A 19487-nucleotide genomic window follows, 5' to 3' on the forward strand; every position below is an offset into this window, starting at 1 on the left:
TATATGATATATGATGAATTTATAGGTCATTGAATTTAGTGTTTTGTGACGCTTACTTTGTCACATATCTCCTTGAACCCGGTATTCTAATCAATTATAGGTGGCGAAGGCAGCGTCACATATACATAAAATATGTGACGAGTGTAAAATTCGTCACATATACTTTCGGTGACGCCTCATAGGTGATGCTGGTAGTGACGTTGGAAATTCGTCACATATTATTAAATGTGATGCATTTTCACTTTATGTGACGACCTTTTGACATCACATAAGCCATGTTTTCTTGTATTGGTACTCCTTACAAATGTATTTTTTTTTTTTAAATATAGAAAGTTTGAAGTGTAGAATGAGAAATTTAAAATGTCAATAACAATTCCCTATTATTATTTGTGAAAATGGAGGGCTGTCAATTGAGTCGTATTCTTGCGCAAAGAGAAAGATAATAAACATGTAAAGCCAAAAATTGTAGGGGTAAAACAATAATTAGGCTAAATATGTGGTAGCGACTAGCATAAAAAGTTTTTTGTTTTTTGTTTTGTTTGGAAGAAGGGTAAATTTTATAACAAAGAACACTAACTTACATAAAAAAGACCCACATACAAATAGATACAAGGAAAATTAATGAAAATAACTTAAGAACTTTAAGTTTTAACGATAAGGATAAAATAAAAGGTAAAGTGAATAATACCATGATTGATTTTTTAGTGTAAAAATATAGTTTTTCGTTAAAATGAACAATACCGTGAGCTTTTCGTTAAATTTCTCGTATACAAAGCAAAAATGGACCTCCCAAGCTAACCAAAAAGAGCCTAACCAAGAGCCCAAAACCAGAAACAGACCAAAAGAAAAATCGAGAAGTCTGCTACCACTGCTGCAACATTACAATTTACATGACGATCAACCGGATTCGGCTCCCCAAATAGAGACCTAAAACCCAACCATGCAGCACCGCAGAGATGAAGTGAAGGAAGACCCATCATCCAACCACGAACACCACGTCGATCTTAGCTAGAAATTGAAGGGAGTTAGCCACAATTAAAAGAAGCTCATGGAATTAACACAAGCAACACTGCCAACAAATGCAGACAGAAAGAATATTGTGGTGGTGTTGTGAACACCCGAGCTGGTGTGGACACTGGAACTCTACGCACCATCTTGATTGATCGTGATAAATTGTGTTGAAAACTGACTACAGACTGGATTGGAGGTGGTTGAGGAAGATGGGCGCCCGTGTGGTATGAAAGACAGGGAAAATTGGGAAGGAGATATGGGAAGAAAGTAGCAGAAGGAACGGAAGACGGAAACGGAGTGAAAAGGAAAGATCTGCTACCGACTCCAGCAACAGCAAGGGCTGGAGGCGTCAAAATTGGACGGAAAGGAAGCCACTGAGAAGAACTCTCAGGAAGAGAGTCTCTTAGGGAAAGAGAGAAAAATGAAGCGGAGTTATTTTCCTTTTTTTTTGGGATAAGGCATAATTAATAAGCGTTGCTATATAAGATGATAGAGAAATTTGGCAACTGAGGAGAATTGTTACAAGAATGGAGACACCTAGAACAAACGAAGAAATAAACAAGAATTGGTTGGAATTAATTTGGCTAAGATGTTATGTTACAGATGAATATACATATAAAGTATATGGAGCTGCAGGTCGATTAAGGTTTGAATTGTACATGCAGTGCACTTTTAAGAGATGGTACAGGCAGTACTAAGCTCAAAAAGCAATGGGAAAGACAAAAGAGAGACTTTCTCCAGTGTAAATCAAAAGTGTAGATATATGTTACACATTTGAATAAAAACCGTCAGATCAAGTGCTATCGAAGTCGGCTAGTAGGAAAAAAGATTCTCGCCAGATCTTTTTTTTGGGGATCCAAGAAATCCTGTGATCGTGACCGTTTATCGTATATCGTACAGTCAGTTTTCGTTAGGTACTATTTATATTTAATTTAAAATTTAAAATTTAAAATGATTTATGACTATACGATATACGATGAACGATCACGATCATGGAATTCCTGAAATTCCCAGGAAAAGAATCTGGCAAGGATCATTTTCCGGCTTGTAATAATTAGAAACGGATTTAATGATTATAATCTACATATTTTTTTAATTTTTTATTACATACAATTTTTTTTTTTTTAACAAAAATTATTATCTACATCAAGAGCAGAAGATAAAACTTAATCTCACAATAAATTAACAAAAATGTAATTCAAATCCGTTTTTAACGAAAATAAAGATGAATATTACATACGATATTATCAAATAAGATGTGACCTCATAACGAGCTAAATTTTACATTTTTTATTAATATTTTGAATGGCCACGTGGTCTTTTATCATTAGACTGGTTTACATTTTTATTATTATCTTTTTTGGTCTTTTTTTATTATTATGTTGGTCCAATTTGTTTTTGGTCCTTGACCGTGGTTTTTTATCATTAGATTGGTTTGCTCTTACATTTTTATTATTATATTTTTTGGTCTTCTTTTATTATTATGTTGGTCCAATTTGCTTTTGGTTCTTGTTTTTGTTTTTTTTTGATTTCCCTAATATTTTTTTAAAATAAGGATTTCTTTCGTACAATCCCTATAAATTAGAGAAAAACTTCAAACATAAAACACGAAAAAATATAAGTAGCTAAACATAATTTATTTGTGATATAGGTAGATTATTGATAAAAATATATATGACATAGGTATATTAAATAAGTAACAAGGCTGAATGCAACATGGTTGAAGATAATTAATTTTTATAATTTAGGATATTCCGGTGGGATGCTTTTAGTCTTGAGTTTTTTATTTTTTATTTATTGTAATATTCTTGCTAAGGATGTAAATGTTCAAGTTAGAGTTTAATAAAGTTTTAGCCTTTCACAAGAAAAAAACAAACAGATAATAGTATTGGACCTATTTTAAAAAAATGAACTATTCCTAATATTAACTCATAAAATTATATTTATATTGAATTTACCCAAAAAAATACTAACTTTTTAAGACATGTTGGGCAATATGCAAAGTTTCATACTTTAAGAACCCATTAATTGCACTCTCAAATTAAAGCATAACAAATTAATAGATAAATATTTTTTTACTCCAATTGAAAGCTAAGCATCTCCCATGGAAGTCCCTATTTAGGAATTCCCACCACCATCTTTGAGTGCTCATTTAAGTACTTAAAGGAAATCTTTGTCTTCTTAAAGGAATATTGCCTTCAATGAGAGCGTCTTATGGTAGAATCCTTAAATTTGAAGTTTTTATGATTTTATGTGATAATTTGATTATGTGCACATTTTTTGTTTATGTTAACCTTTTATAATTAATTAAAAGCATTAAAAGCTTCAATTAAATTGTGGGCCCCGTTTTCAACTCAAGGTACACGTTTTTGTTTAGGGTGATACTAGAGAAACTAAATTTGTAGACGAATGAGTAGACACATCCGTCTCCTACATATCGTTTAGGTGGCACTAGCGAAATCCAGCTAAGGCAAGGACTTCGTGTCTGGCTGCTCCACTCCGCCGCGACAAAATTTTGTAAACTAAATGACATGGAAGTTGATGATTGATTATTACTTAAGCGTTGATAAAGGTGCTCGTTTCTATTGGTGACACATCATTTAGTTTGCAAATTTTGTCTACAAATTTAGTCTCCTTAGCATTTCCTTTTGTAGGTAATGCTAGGGAGAATAAATTTGTAGACAAAATTTGTAAACCAAATGATGTGTCACCAATAGGAATGAACACGTTTATCAACGCTTAAGTAATAATCTAATCATCAACTTATATATCATTTAGTTTATAAAATTTTAGTTACAGATTTAGTGTCTTTAGCATTACCCAAAAGACAAAATATATAATATTTGGCAGCCATATTTCGTTGACTATTCATTAAATCTAGTGATTCATCCATCAAATAAGCTAAAACTTATAGCTCTATATACGGCTGTTGGTGTCTTTTCTCATTCAGTATTAAATTTACTACAAGCACGTTAGCAGATCGACGTCATGTGGAAATACGGTGACTCGATCAACCATTAGATAAAGAGGACACTTGATCTGGATGCAGCTGGAAAAACATAATTAATAAAGCCATGGCTCTTCCACATGCACCCACCACTGCGCTCAGTAATACTTCAACTTCCCTGACTTGTTTCCCTAAACCTTTGTTCCCAAACAAGTCCCAAACACATTGTTCATTAGTTGAAAAAGGTAAGCATGGATCTCCATGCAAAGCGAGAAAGAGCGATGATGAACAGGGAATTAACCAAGTCGAGGGAAAACTGAGCAGGAGAAACATGCTGATTGGTCTCGGAGCTGTAGGGCTGTATGGGGCGACTGGTGGCCTTGGGACCAACCCATTCACCACCGCTCTTCCGATTCCAGCTCCTGACCTAAAAACTTGCATGCCGACCACCGAAGATGTGATAGGGCGGCTGATGAGTAAGCTTTGTTGCAGTGATCAATTCTGCAGCACAGAAATGAAGTTGAAGCTCGGAAGTTTTGAATTTCAGTATCGTTCAATTAGTAGAAGTGTTTGTAATGAACGGCTGTGATTAAAACATCTATAGGGTGTAAATCCTGCCACATGTCATATGTCTGTTTTGTTCCAAGTGTTGTGTGCGTCGAGCACGTGATCATAGTCACGTTGCTTGTGTGAGCAATCACTATATTCTCGCTTGCACTTTCGGTGTGACGTAATCGAATCCAAGGTGGAATACAATATCAACTTTTACAACGACCTTTGCTTTTACAGACTTTTTCTTTATATAGTCACTACCTAGCTTATCTTGTAAGTTGACTACTAACAACCTTCTCTAACAGCAATTGATTTTAATTTCTAAAAGTACTTTAAGTGCTTTTTGAAGAAGCATTAGATATGTGCTTCTTGCAGAAAGCACATAAAGTGTTTTTCTATGATCCACTTAAATTTTTACTAAGGACTAGTTTCATAAACATTTCCACTAAAAGAAGTTTCAGTCATTTTAAAAAAACACTTCCAAACGAAACATAATCCACTTAGCAACTATCTGTTATCCTAGTTAGCCCTTCTACATCACTGATTCAACATGCTGAGTCAGCAATTACATAGAATCCTATCACAGGGCTAATATCTGCTCTCTCCTTTTCTTGCGTCTCTCATTGTAATAACTCTTTTGAGAATCAATAAAAAAATGATATATGTTATAAAAGGGTTAAAGTTTGAGAGATAACCTTTTAAGTGGTAGGTGCAAGGTAGATGTAAAATGCCACACAAAAACTATAGCACAGACAGATAATAAAAGGCAGAGGAATATATGATGTTATTGATATTTCTCTCTTGTTTTTCTTCTTCATCTATATTCTGTTACATGCGGAGTGCTCTATTTATAGAGCAACTCGAACTGATGCAATTAATGCATCTTGAAATTTAAAACGTACCTCTGACACTTTCATTCAGCATGGGCATTGAAAACTTTGCCCATGCAGATGACTTTAGCTTTGTGGGCATTCATTGCCAAAGACATTGAGACTGTGTCTGAGACTTTTCAACATAACAGACATTGAGACTGTGTCTGAGACTTTTCAACACTCCCCCTTGGATGCCCACATATCAACATGAGTTGCCTCGTTAAAACCTTGCTTGGAAAAACCCAGTGGGAAAAAAAAAAACCATAACGAAGGAAAAAGAGTACAACTTTTCCTGGATCGTTGATATAGTGTCAAGTATACTTATGTTGCCTCGTTAAAACCTTAATAGGAAAAACCCAGTGGGAAAAATCCTAATCGAAGGAAAAAGAGTACAACAAGCATGTATCATGGATACTCCCCCTGATATGTTTCTCCCCCTGATTCCACATTCTCCAAATTTAGCTGTTTGGTAAGTCGACGTAATCCGATGCCTTGCACTAACTTCTGAAATGTGCACTTTGGTAGAGATTTGGTGAACAAGTCTGCCAGATTTTCATTTGAACGGATTTGTCTGACTTCAATAACTTTAGCCTTCTGAAGCTCATGAGCACTGAAAAACTTTGGAGATATGTGTTTAGTCTTATCGCCCTTGATGAATCCTTCCTTCATTTGGGCAACACAGGCTGCATTATCTTCATGGATGACAGTTGGATTGTCTGTCTTCGAAGTTAGACCACATGAATTCCGGATATGATGGATCATTGATCTTAACCAAGAACATTCACGACTTGCTTCATGTAAAGCAAGTATTTCTGAATGATTTGAAGATGTAGCAACTAATGTTTGCTTGGTTGAGCGCCATGAGATTGCTGTATCTCCATTCTTAAACACATATCCAGTTTGTGAGCGGGCTTTATGCGGATCAGAGAGGAAGCCAGCATCTGCATATCCAACAAGGACCTGGTCATCTGTGGAGTTCTTTGAGTAGAAGAGACCCATGTCTGTTGTCCCACGAAGGTATCGCAATATATCTTTGATACCCTTCCAATGACGAATTGTTGGAGCAGAGCTATACCTTGCTAACAAATTAACTGAAAAAGCTATATCTGGTCTAGTACATTGTGCTAAATACAACAAAGCACCTACTGCACTTAGATATGGTACTTCTGGACCAAGGACCAGCTCATCATCTTCTTTTGGACGAAATGGATCTTTCTTAATGTCCAAAGAACGAACGACCATTGGCGTGCTTAGTGGATAAGCCTTGTCCATACCAAATCGCTTCAGAATTTTTTCAATGTAAGCTGATTGGTGGACCAAAATTCCACTAGCACAATGCTCGATCTGCAGGCCGAGACAATATTTTGTTTTTCCAAGGTCTTTCATTTCAAATTCGCTTTTCAGATATTCAGCAGTTTTATTGAGCTCTTCAGGAGTCCCAACTAGATTCATATCATCAACATATACAGCCACTATAGCGAATCCAGAATTGGATTTCTTAATGAACACACAAGGACAAATAACATTGTTGATATACCCTTCTTTGATCAAATACTCACTAAGACGATTATACCACATTCGTCCAGATTGTTTCAGACCATACAATGATCGCCTTAATTTGATCGAGAGCATACCTCGTGGTTTATTACTTGTTTCAGGCAACTTAAGTCCTTCTAGGACTTTCATATAGATGTTAGTATCTAATTCTCCATATAGATACGCAGTGATGACATCCATAAGTCGCATGTCAAGTCTTTCTGAAACCACTAAACTTATTAAGTAACGGAACGTAATTGCGTCCATTACAGGAGAGTATGTCTCCTCATAATCAATTCCAGGTCTTTGAGAAAAACCTTGTGCAACGAGTCGTGCTTTGTATCTTGCGATCTTGTTTTTCTCATTGCGTTTCCTTGTGAATACCCATTTGTAACCCACGGGGTTTACGCTAGGCGGGGTTTGGACTACTGGTCCAAAAACATTCCGCTTTTCCAAGGAATTTAATTCTGCCTGGATTGCATCTTTCCACTTAGGCCAATCCTGTCTCTGTTTGCATTCATCAACAGAGCGGGGCTCAATATCATCACTTAAGATGATTTCAGTGGCTACTGCAAATGCAAACATATCATCAATGATTATTTCATTCCGATCCCACAATTCATTTGTACATGCATAATTTATGGAGATTTCTTTGCTTTCATGTATTTCTGTCTCTTCAAGGACATATGTCTCATCAAGGACATTTTCTTTTTCTGGAAGTCCAGAATTATGAATTGTGGATGTATCATTCATTTTCTCTTCCTGAATGACTTCATTTGGATTCAGTTGTGCCATCGACTTTCTCTTTCGAGGAGCTGAATCTTTTGAACCTGGGGGTCTACCACGCTTCAGGCGTGCACCAGATGAATCATTTGCTGCCACTTTATTTTGTCCAACAGGGACATCAATTCTTGCAGGTGCATTTGCAGCTGGTATATTTGATTTTGTCACTTTCATAGCATCATTAAATGCATCTGGCATTTGATTGGCAATGCTTTGAAGATGAACGATCCTTCTCACTTCATTTTCACATTGAATGTTGCGAGGATCAAAATGAGACAAGATGGGAACAACTCATGTCAGCTCTTTCCGTTCTTCTGGAACGGTCTTTTCTCCCCCTAACAACGGGAAAATTGTCTCATCAAAGTGACAATCAGCAAAACGAGCTGTAAACATATCACCTGTCAAGGGTTCCAAATATCTAATGATAGATGGTGAATCAAAACCCACGTAAATTCCCAGTCTACGCTGAGGTCCCATTTTAGTGCGTTGCGGCGGTGCAATAGGCACATAAACAGCACAACCAAAAACTCGTAAATGAGAAATGTTTGGCTGATGTCCAAACACGAGTTGTACTGAAGAGTATTGATGGTTGGCTATAGGTCTCAATCGAACCAATGATGCAGCATGTAAGATGGCATGTCCCCATGCAGAGACTGGCAATTTGGTTTTCATGAGCAGAGTGCGAGCTATTAACTGAAGCCGCTTGATCAATGCTTCTGCTAAACCATTTTGAGTATGGACATGAGGAACAGGGTGTTCAACATCAATGCCCAATGTCATGCAATAATCATCAAAGGTTTGAGACGTAAATTCACCAGCATTATCAAGTCGGATTAACTTAATGGGATAATCTGGGAACTGTGCTCGTAACTTAATTATTTAAGCAAGAAGTCTCGCAAAGGCTACATTCCGAGTAGACAAGAGACAAACATGTGACCATCGGGTAGATGCATCAACCAAAACCATAAAATATCGAAATGGTCCACATGATGGTTGAATAGGCCCACAAATATCTCCTTGAATTCTTTGCAGAAATGATGGGGATTCAGCATCAACCTTTAGTTGTGATGGTCTAATTACCAACTTCCCTTGAGAACAAGCTTTGCAAGGGTTATCATTTGAGGCAGCAATGTGTCTGCTCACTAATGGATGTCCATTAGAGTTGGTAATGATCCTACGCATCATGGTAGATCCTGGATGACCCAGACGGTCATGCCAAAGCATGTAAACCTTTGAATCAATGAACTTCTGGTTCATGACAGTATGTGATTCAATTGTCCTTATGTATGTATAATATAATCCACTCGACATACCACGCAACTTCTCCAATATACGCTTCTGGGTATCATTGGAGGTAATGCATAGATACTCCACATTTTCTGCACTTTTTGTTTCAATGTGGTATCCATTTAGACGTATGTCTTTGAAACTCAACAAATTTCGAGTAGATCGAGTAGCATACAATGCATTATGTATGGACAATATTGTTCCATTTGGTAACATAATCTGGGCTTGCCCTGAACCTTGAATTACATCTGAAGGTCCTGATATTGTTGTTACCCCTACTCTTGTAGGTATTAAGCTTGAGAAATACTTTCGATCACGAAGTATTGTATGTGTGGTTGCACTGTCTGCAAGACAAATATCTCCGCCATTTCTCATGTTCTGAGAATAATCACAGTTTTTATCCATGCTCTCTGAGTAAGAGAATCAGAATTAAAAGCAAGTTATAACAAGAAAATTTACATGCCACTTTTTTTTATTTAATCTGAAATACTACAAGTTCAGCATAATAAAAGTACATTAATGATTCAATCGGACCGATATACTTCATTTCCCCTTTCTACAATATAGTCTGAAACATCTAGATGAGTTGTGTTCAACTGCCCTGATAAGTCAAACACTGGATCAGGTATATCCATTGGTCTAGCCTCGTCGAGAAAGTTAGTCTCGACACCCTTCTCCTTGAGGGAGGCTTGATACAGATCCACTAGATGTTTTGGGGTACGACAAGTACGCGCCCAATGCCCATTGCCACCACACCTATGGCAGGCTCCTTCAGAGTTTCTAGGAGCATTGTTCATATGAGCTTTGCCTTTGTGGCGATTCACATTTTTGAAGCTCGGGCCTGAATTATTCCTGGGAACCTGGTTATGAAACTGAACTCCATGGTTCTTGCCTTTCCTATTCCATCGACCTCGCTTGTGACCACGTCCTCGTTTATGATTATCACCACCAGAGGATGTGGCGTTCACTCCGAGGGAAGCAGCATTCACTTCTGGGAATGGTGCAGATCCAGTAGGTCGGGAATGATGGTTTTTCATCAGGAGCTCATCATTCTGTTCAGCTACTAAGAGCACAGATATCAGCTGGTTGTACTCAGTGTAGCCTCGCGCTCTATACTGCTGCTGTAGGAGCACGTTAGAGGCATGAAATGTGCTGAGAGTCTTTTCCAGCATATGCTCCTCAGTAATAATATCCCCACAGAGCTTCATCTGAGAGGTAATTCTGAACAATGCAGAATTGTATTCTGCCACTGACTTGAAGTCTTGAATCCTCAGATGAGTCCACTCATAGCGGGCCCTTGGAAGAATCACCGTTGTCTGGTGATTGTATCTGCTTCTCAAGGCATTCCAGAGAGCTAACGGATCTTCAACCGTTAAGTACTCGCTCTTTAGCGCCTCATCAAGATGGCGGCGAATGAAAATCATGGCCTTTGCCCGATCTTGAGAGGATGAGTTGCTCTCTTCCCTGATGGTATCTCCAAGATTCCCTGCTTCCAGATGGATCTTGGTATCCAGTACCCAAGTCAGGTAATTCTTCCCGGTAATATCCAGGGCAGCAAATTCAAGCTTCGCCAAGTTCGCCATTTTCTTTTCTGAAAGAAAATGAGATGTGTAAGAACTTGCAATAATATGTATTCCTGGAGGAATATGATGTTAGAACTTCTGGTTCTTACAAATTTTTCATTTTGATCTTCAGGCCAAAATGATAAGCACTCGAAACTTCTGGCTCGAGATTTTCAGGGTGAATGAGGAGGGCGATTGTACCGCACTATTCTCATTGAAATAATGTAATATAGAATGGGCGATTATTCCGCACCACTCAAGTAACAGGAAATTTAAATATGCAGAGCAGCGTGGGCGATTATACCGCACCACATAAAAATTGCAATGAAATTAAACAGCAGGTAAATTCAAATATGCAGGGTAGGGTGTGCGATTATACCGCTCCACCTAAAAATTGCAGTAAAATTAAATCTGCAGTCCAAGATAGGCGATGATACCGCACCGTCTTGGATCGCAGTAAGATTAAATTTGCAGTTCAAGATGGGCGATTGTATCGCACCATCTTGGATTGCAGTAGAATTAACACAAATAAATACTAGGTTAGTAATCAATCTCTACACCAAACAAGTAATCAAAGATGTATGTAACCGTTAGTTGGAGAACTATGAGCAGGCATGGAGCAAACAACTCGTCGCGAGGGTACACGGCGCAGTTGAGGCAGAGGAAGAAGATGAACAGTAAAAACCTTAAAGGAAACATTTTTTTTTCTTTCGTTCGTTCGGCGAAGAGAGATGAGAGAATAAATATATTTAGAGACTCGTGCTGATAACGTGTTATAAAAGGGTTAAAGTTTGAGAGATAACCTTTTAAGTGGTAGGTGCAAGGTAGATGTAAAATGCCACACAAAAACTATAGCACAGACAAATAATAAAAGGCAGAGGAATATATGATGTTATTGATATTTCTCTCTTGTTTTTCTTCTTCATCTATATTCTGTTACATGCGGAGTGCTCTATTTATAGAGCAACTCGAACTGATGCAATTAATGCATCTTGAAATTTAAAACGTACCTCTGACACTTTCATTCAGCATGGGCATTGAAAACTTTGCCCATGCAGATGACTTTAGCTTTGTGGGCATTCATTGCCAAAGACATTGAGACTGTGTCTGAGACTTTTCAACATAACAGACATTGAGACTGTGTCCGAGACTTTTCAACAATATATATATATATATATATATATTGTATCACTTAAATGGTAACTGGTTAGTAAGTTAGAATGACATTATATTTAACATGAATTATTTACCAGGGAGGGAAGCTTATCTGTTAGTTTCTTTTTTCTTAAACCATCTCTAACTGAAGTGGCTAAAGATAGCTCAGTTCAAAATTATAACCCTATAAGAAATTAATTTTTATAAACAGTGACAAATTATATTCATTATTCATATATCATTTCCAACCGAAATGACTAAACATAACCATACTAAAATAAAAATATCTTTAAATTTATTAAACATAACTCCCTCAATTATTTATTAATTTTATGTTTTCTTTAAATTTATTAATTAATTTAATTAAAGTACTACAACTTATAACATATTAAAATAAAAATATCTTTTTCGGATAAAATCGAGAGATACTGAGATACATGTCGAGCTCATGGAACTAATGTAACAACTAAAACATATATGGATATATAAGAAAATACAATTTACAAGGACACAACAAAGACAAGATTTGTATTCATTTCTGCCTGGATGTGGTACTAATTAATTCCAAAATCAAAACCATACTCGTACATACAAGGCCTTAGTTTTTGCAAGATTTTCTTTGGACCGGATTATATACAAGGGTCACAACAAAAGAAAAAAAATCTTTTTTTTTTTTTTGGTATTTCAAAAACAGTGCTATTTACAAGGAAATTAGGGTTTCAGTTGTGTTGGGGACCATCGGACTCGATTTCATTAGCCAGTTCTTTTGTGAGCATGTCAGCCAGATCATGTCCACCAGCGAATGTGTAAACCTAAAGGCAAACTGGCCTTCCACAGCATTTTCACACAAATCTTTGTTTGCTTCTTAACAGTTTTTGTTCCAGTCTTACCTGCGGCCTTTGCTTCTCTCCTTTCCTGCATCATTTAACATTTCAAGGTCAAATTCCCTTTTCAAATCGTTGTTATTTGTTTTTTAAAGTAGTTAATTCTGAGTACCAACCTTTAGTGCCATCGCCATGCAGCTTGAGGAGACATCCACCACGGCTTCTTTGATCCGGATGAGATATTGAAGTCGAAATTGTTGAAATGGTATCAGGCTTTATGTTTTAGGTTGATTAACAAACAAAGATTGAAACCTTAAACCAGAAAATCTATGCAGAGAAGGAAGAACACTGAGAAAATGAAAATGTTCAGTATCTTTTCTATATGAAAAACTCAGAGAATACAAGCCTATATTCTTCTAATCAGTCAAATGCTTAGATCCTATTTTTCAAGGATCAAGGACTCATCTCCAGCCATTCAGGTCATCGGAGGCTACGATCCTTCCACTTGGAGGAGGATCGGATAACACAGTACATCCCAAACAAATAAGAATAACAGCTGTGTAGGTTTCTAAAACAGGAAATAAAACTAGCCGTTACAAGTTTAAAGCTAACGACTATTTCTAAAAAAGGCAAGTTCTTCATCTCTTCGAATTCTTCATCCTCTTCACTTTCAATATGCAGGATTGTCATCTACAGGTTTGATTTAAGCTTAGTATGCAGCTTAATTCTCAACAGCCTCTCCTAAGCTACTTAACGACTTAACTCCAAGCCTCAAATTGATTAAATTTGTCCTTTGGCAAAGCTTTTTTAAAAATGTCCACAAGTTGTTCTTCATTTCTGCAGAATTGCAAATCAATCACACCCTCTTGCAAAGTTTCCCTTATGAAATGATACCTTCTGTTTATATGTCTAGTTCTCTGATGAAAAGCTAGATTCTTAGCCATAGATATAGCTGACATATTATCACAGAACAAAGGTGTTGCCTCAGTTTGCAACTCCCCAAAATCATCAAGAACAAACCTCAACCAAATGGACTGTGTTGTTGCCTCAGATGCTGTGACACACTCAGCTTTGGCAGTTGATAGTTCAACCGTGTTTTGTTTCACAGATGCCCAAGAAAATGCTCCACTGCCAAAGCTAAATGCATAACCAGAGGTGCTTTTGCTATTATCTTCACTTCCTGCCCAATCTGCATCACAAAATCCAATGAGAATTGCAAACTTGTCCTTCACATACTCAATGCCATAGTTAAGGGTCCCTTGCATATATTTTAGTACCCTTTGTGCAACCCCCAGATGCTTCTTAGTAGGACTATTCATGCACCTTGATAGCAAACTTGAAGCATACATTAGATCAGGTCTAATTACTGTTAAATACAGTAAACTTCCCACTATTTTTCTGTAAAGTCCTTCATCAGCCAATTCACTCCCATCCACTTTTTTAGGTTTTTCACTAGTAAGCAAGGGAATGGATATTAGTTTGCAGTCTTCAAGTCCAAACATACTTGTGGCCGCATGGCGGGTAGTGATGGTGGTGGAAGCGGTGGTGTTGCAACATTTAGCTTCAAAGTGTGTAGTGGTGGTGGTGGAGGGGATGTTGGTATTCTTGTTGCTATTTCTATATTGGGCAGTGAAAGTTGTTGCGTTAGTGCAGGTGCAGGTGGATGCGCTGATTTTGGTTGTGGAAATGTAGGTGACGGTGAAAGCAATGATGCTCATGTGGTGTCTGCTTCCAATGTTTCAGAGGCTGTGGTTGGAGTTTCAACATCATCACTTGTGTTGTCGATACCCTTTCCACTAGACTTCTCATCCAAACTAAGATTTAGGGCTACTACTTCCTCATCTGTTGCTGCAATTGTCTTTTGAGGGTTGCTCTCTAATTTTGTCCCAATTGGTGGTTCTTCAAACAAATTTTCAATCTTGTCTAGGCCATTGTTGGTGCCATGAGCTCCTTGTTTTGATAAGTGAAGATATAAGTTCTTAACATCAATCGGATTTAGCTTCCCAACTGTTTGCACTCTCAGAGTCCAAAGCAATGGTGATTTGGAACCAATGTTGGCCTTCTTTCATGTTTTCGGAGAACCATCAATTTCGGGTAAGACAGAAGATGGAGTGATCGGAGAAGGACAGGTGGAACCTGAGGCGTAGCCCTCTAAATCGCTCAAGAACTTCCCAAATGAGCTATTCCGAGGCCTGTAATCTTCTCTTTTCTGGTCATCCTCATCCATCATATCAAACTTGTCCCGTGGCTTCTTCATCAAGCAATCGAGCGTTACCAGCACCGCCTCAACTACAAAATCAGTTAGGCTGTTGCTTCCATTTCCAAATGGGAGGCCTCAACAAGTCCTAAAGAAAAATTTGTAGCGTACCGAGTTCATCCTGATTGACATTCTCCTTAAGTGATGGGAAATCATATCTCGATTTGTCCAGCCTGTCATAACTTGTCATCCAAGACTCTCCAATAGATTTCAATGCCTTGCAGGAGGCCATGACCTGAATGTAGATGTTTAATTTGAAAAATTAGCTTAATGGTCTCGAGTATAATTACATATGCGTATTAAGCCATTTCTTATGGATCTTAAATCCTTAATTACCTTTTCTGTAGATGCTTCCTTTATCTCCGATAATTGTTTATGCAGCACAATATCAGGAAAAGCTTCTGTAGATCTCCCATCAACCTTATTACCATCTGCAAGCAGAAAATAATTGGAAAATTAAACAAATTGTGTTTTAATCCTGAAATTTAAGTACAAGATTTCAACGGGGAAAAAAAGGAATGTTATTAGTAATACAAAAAATTCATTTTGCGCTCCATCTTTTAATCTTCATTAGGGAAGAGTGTACTATATATTAAGGGTACAAGTGTAATACAATTAGAAATACAGTTAGTAAGGTTGTTAGTATTTGGTTAAAGTAATTAGGATTTCTCTTATAAAAACAGAGTGTGTAATCTTCACTTAACCAGTTAATACAAATCATATTTCTCCCTCTAAACTCGCGGTGTTGGCTTTCTTTTGCTTATGACTTTTCACCATTTCCTCCTCTTTGTTATCATGGTCCACAACCAATTCAATCAATTCTGCATTTCTTTTGAACCAAATTTTTTTTTTCTTCGATTTCTCCTGGGAATCTTTCCGCATAATCTTGTCTATTTGACGTGCAAGAGATAACCGTTTCATGAGCTCAGGCATGTATGTGTTGTCCATGGGAAATAGTTGAAAACTTTCCTTATAAAATGATTTGCACAAAGAAGCAAATTTGGAGGTCTCATTTGGTGAAATTAGTGCAATGCTGCACCCATCAACATAAGCTCCATCAGTTCTACCACTTCTGTGAACATAAACTTCTACCGAATGTGGAAGCTGGTAGTGAACAACAGTTCGAACACCAGGAATATCCAGGCCTCTTGCTGCAACATCAATTGCATATGTCAATGAAAATAAGATCTTCCAGGAAGCTGCCCATGAGGAAAATCTTGATAGAGCACCCAAGATACCATCGCGTCATCTCTCTTCACATGAAAATTCTGAGTTGGGCATTTCATCAAACACTTGGACTGCACATAGGTCTAAACTTTCTGCCACACTCTGTTCTCAGTCACATCTTGTCTTCCTTTTAAAGCATCGACCTTTCACAAGAATTAGTCCTGCAGAAACCTTATTTGCCAGAAATCCAAACAACCCACTTCCATTCTTCAAGATTTCATCTTTGTTGTCTCCAATGGCGACTTCTTCATCTTCTTCCTCCAACTAAGATAACCAACAAATGAGAAATACTCATAAAACAACAAGCTGATTACATACACCTTTAGACACCAACTTCTTTTTGTGTCAAACACCAACTTTAGTTCTGTATTCCTTATGCTTAGACACCGACACCAACTGCCCAATACCCGTTGGACTCCGCCACGTACGAACCATGGCCAACTCTGGTCCTGGAACCAATGGATCTTAGTTTTTTATCTGCACCGCCAAGACCGAGCGGCTCGACGGCAAGACCGCTATGCAACTCCCCAAAGAACGATTAGCCCAACAAGAACAATCAACTAGAACAATTGCAACAATCACGATCCCAACAATTGCAAAATAATCAACCCAAGAACAATCGCGAAAGCACCGAAAATCTAATGGAAATTGAAGAGAAACTAAATTAGGAGAAAAAAAAATGTAAACTACTACAAAGAGAAACCACCAAAATCCATGGCGTAAGCCTGGCTCTGATACCATGTTAACTACATTGCAATGTTTGGAAATTGTAGGGAAAATTAAGAAGAAATGATGTATAGAAGGATGAACATAGAGATAATAGAGAGAGAAAAAGAGTTTAGAGGGAGAAATATGATTTGTATTAACTGATTAAGTGAAGATTACACAATCTATTTTTATAAGAGATTACTTTAACCAAATACTAACAACCTTACTAACTGTAGTAAGGTCATCCATAGTTTGGTCAAGATTCATCCAATTTTGGTGCAAGTCTAGCAGAAGATTTATACGTTGGGTCTTTGGTAGGTTGCAGGTCCTTTGGTCCATTGGAATTATTTTGAACTTCCTTCGAGATTTCTCTTTTATGTTTTTTGGCAAGTTGTTACAGGACGTGTTCTAGCTTTTCCATATCATTGCAACTATGAAGATCAAGCAAATGTCTCAAATTGCAAGATTCAACAATCTATTTTATACTCACATTGCTGCAATTGTGTTCTGTTTTATGGTTTATGGACATACAGGAGGGAAAACAGATGCTGCATTGCAGCATTGAATGTATGGTGGAAATTGAAGGACTTATGGTTTGTGGAAGAATACAGAATTGAAAGAGGAGAAGTGGTGGATCTGTTGATTTTTGTTGATGGGTATGATGCCTAACTGAGAAGTGATTCCATCAAAAGCAGCTTTTGAAGTTTCAAGTGATTGCAAGATTGCAGATTGTTCAACTTTGTGTTCTATTTTTTGGTTTCGTAGCAGTAATTGTAGATATGTTCTTTCAATCTCAAACTGGGTTACCCCCAGTTAAGATTGAGGGAGAGTATTAAGGGTACAAGTGTAATACAGTTATAAATACAGTTCGTATTTGGTTAAAGGAGTTAGGATTTCTCTTATAAAAACAAAGTGTGTAATCTTCACTTGATCAGTTAATACAAATCATATTTCTCCCTCTAAACTCTCTCTCTCTCTCTCTCTCTCTCTCTCTCTCTATTATCTCTGTGTTCATCCTTCTATACATCCTTTCTTCTTGATTTTTCCTGCAATTCCCAAACATTGCAATGTAGTTAACACTATAACATGTTTAGAGTTCCTATACAAGCTCTTTGGAAAAAAATATAAAAAAGGGGCACATACCTCAGTTATTGCAGCAGAAGCATCACATGCTGGTTGGTCGCTGATGTCTCTAAAGATGGTGATCTTCTTCCGGAGCTCAGTCATCCGAACCTCGTTGGCTGAATCTCTGCAAGACCTATCTTTTGGCATGCCTCTCCTAGAAGCATTCTTCTGTTTCACAGGCAGACTCTTGGCCCCCCTTGGAGTCTGTCATTGCCTGAAAGAACAACTCTATTCATGTTAACCATTTTCTAGTCTAGACCTTATTGTGAATCGATTCCTTTTCAGTGATTATTTATTTTATGAACCTTAATCAAAGATTTATGGCTGCATTCAACAATCTTAATCTAGACAAGAAACAATGCTGTCATGTTTCCTTTTATACAGATTATTAGCATGCCTAGATGTAGATGGTCAGTTTTTGTTAGAAGCTAGATTTAAAGATGATGGGTCACATAAATCAAACATGTTTAAGGAAATTAAACATGGAAACACAAAATTTTACCTTAATTCCAGAAGGCTTGCGACGAAACAATTGACCGTAGTAGCTTCCGATAGTCATGGCTTGAACGTACGCCGAGACTTGTAATAAAGACTTGAATTGGGCAAAAGGTGATGGTGAAGACGATGAAAGAATACTCAAACCAAATACACAAATCAACTTAACCATAAAGAAAGTTGAGATTTTACGCACTCTAAAATTAATATAAAAAAAAAGAGTTCTATTTTTTATGGAAGACGACGCTCTAATTTTTTTTTCTCAAAGTTCTTTTTTTTTTTTTTTTTTGTCAAAAAATCATGAGACAAATTGCAGCCATGAGCCACGTGAACCTAATAACTTTTGTCATCTGCTATGAATAATATGAAGTTTAAAATAATAAAGTTTTCTGAAAAATTCATGGTGACAGCCAAATCGTATAGAATAGATTAGAACAGAAGGTGAAAGAATGCGCACGTGTTTGTCATGGCAGCTTATGCACATGGCGACAGAACCAAATGCGCCCTCTGTGTGAAATACATTTTCAAATTTGAACCTGGGCTTTTTTCTTCTTCTTTCTTTTTCGAAATACAGTAACGGATTTTCTTAGGGTACTCCTACAATTCAGCTTTAGAATAGATATTCTCTTGCAATCAGTTTGTAATTTTAGTGGCGTTTACTCTGAATCAATACTTACCACGTGATTAAAAAGTGATTTATTTATCTAATATAAACTTGTCACATGATAAAATAATTGTACGAAAGAATCTCTCTTTTCATCAAGATCAGAACTATTGAATTTATGATGAGAAAATCCTACACATGCTTTGAAACACGTCAATCAAACCACGTATTTCTTCATCGATGGGGAAATTCTACGCAGCATGCTTTACACGATAACATTATCTTTACTATTCGTAAACAAAACAGAGGTCTAGATTCGCAGACTCGATGCCTACCTATTATTTTTCATCGATTATTGGTCATACTACTAGCTGACTAGGAAGATCAACTCTCCCTTACTGTTATTAAAATTTCGAAATTTTCTAATTCTCATTTGTTTTTGTTGCATAAGGTTTTTTTTTGGTTAATTGTTGCATAAGTAATTTGGCATGTATTTTTTAACAATGTTGGATGAGAAATCTAATGGTTTAAGAATTGTAAAT

The 19487-nt window shown here is 37.0% G+C and overlaps 1 pseudogene; it reads right to left on the bottom strand.

The window, feature by feature from the left end:
- Positions 1-14003: 14003 nt before the first annotated feature.
- LOC103926844 lies at positions 14004-18896 on the bottom strand (annotated as a pseudogene).
- Positions 18897-19487: the final 591 nt, after the last annotated feature.

This window comes from the organism of the source record quoted next, unplaced genomic scaffold (genome assembly GCF_019419815.1).
Source record: "Pyrus x bretschneideri cultivar Hongxiangsu unplaced genomic scaffold, Pyrus_bretschneideri_v1 Contig19, whole genome shotgun sequence".
NCBI lineage: Eukaryota > Viridiplantae > Streptophyta > Magnoliopsida > Rosales > Rosaceae > Pyrus > Pyrus x bretschneideri.